At 48.8% G+C, this 1,378-nt stretch overlaps 1 pseudogene; it reads left to right on the top strand.

Annotated features, from left to right (window-relative positions):
• Positions 1–248: 248 nt before the first annotated feature.
• On the top strand, positions 249–1,209 carry LOC116100934 (annotated as a pseudogene).
• Positions 1,210–1,378: the final 169 nt, after the last annotated feature.

The following is a 1,378-nucleotide window of genomic DNA, read 5'->3' on the forward strand; positions in this document are numbered from 1 at the left end:
TGTGTGTGTGTGTACAGAAGATCCCTAAGCCTCATTTAGCATCCTGTTAATGTTTACACTAGTCTGCTTATCTAGTAAAACAAGTGGGAATTATAATGACCCCATTAGGAACCAATATATCTGGCTTCAAGTGTAGAGTAAAGTTGATTTAAAAACAAAAACAAAAACTCTATGTGGCTCTCTGCTCCCCACTGTTCCAGCGACAGACACATTTTCTTGTGCAGTGCCAGCCTCGTCCCATAGACAAGATGGTGAAAGTCAGTGTGAACGGATTTGGCCATATTGGGCACCTGGTTATCAGGGCTGCCATCTGCTCTCCACTTGGCAAAGTGGAGATTGTTGCCATCAACAACCCCTTCATTGACCTCAACTACATGGTCTACATGTGTTCCAGTATGACTCCACCCATGGCAAATTCAATGGCTCAGTCAAGGCTGAGAATGGGAAGCTTGTCATCAATGGGAAGCCCATCACCATCTTCCAGGAGCAAGATCCCGCTAACATCAAATGGGGTGATGCTGGTGCTGAGTATCTTGTGGAGTCTATTAGTGTCTTCACCACCGTGGAGAAGGCTGGACCCACTTGAAGGGTGGGGCCAAAAGGGTCATCATCTCCATCCCTTCTGCCGATGCTCCCATGTTTGTGATGAGTGTGAAGCACTGGAAATGTGACAACTCACTCAAGACTGTCAGCAATAAATCCTGCACCACCAACTGCTTAGCCCCCACGGCCAAGGTCATCCATGACAACTTTGGCATCATAGAAGGGCTCATGACCACAGTCCATGCCATTACTGCCACTCATAAGACTGTGGATGATCCCTCTGAAAAGCTGTGGCATGATGGTCATAGGGTTGCCCAGAAAGAACATCATCCCTGCATCCACTGGTGCTGCGAAGGCTGTGGGCAAGGTCATCCCAGAGCTAAACAGGAAGCTCACTGGCATGGCCTCTGTGTTCCTACCCCCAGTGTATCCGTTGTGGATCTGACATGCCACCTGGAGAATCTTGTCAAGTATGATGATATCAAGAAGGTAGTGAAACAGGCATCTGAGGGCCCACTGAAGGGCACCCTGGGCCACAGTGAGGACCAGGTTGTCTCCTGCAACTTCAACAGAAACTCCCACTCTTCCTCCACCTTTGATGCTGGGGCTGGCATTTCTCTCAATGACAATTTTGTAAAACTCGTTTCCTGGTATGAAAATGAATAAGGCTACAGCAACAGGGTGGTGGACCTCCTGGCCTACATGGCCTCCAAGGAGTAAGAAACCCTGGACCACCTAGCCCAGCAAGGACACTGAGAGCAAGAGAGAGGCCTTCAGTTGCTGAGGAGTCCCTTTCCTAATTCTGAGCATCTCCATCACAATTTCCATCCCAGAT

This window comes from Mastomys coucha, unplaced genomic scaffold, assembly GCF_008632895.1.
Source record: "Mastomys coucha isolate ucsf_1 unplaced genomic scaffold, UCSF_Mcou_1 pScaffold21, whole genome shotgun sequence".
Classification (NCBI taxonomy): domain Eukaryota; kingdom Metazoa; phylum Chordata; class Mammalia; order Rodentia; family Muridae; genus Mastomys; species Mastomys coucha.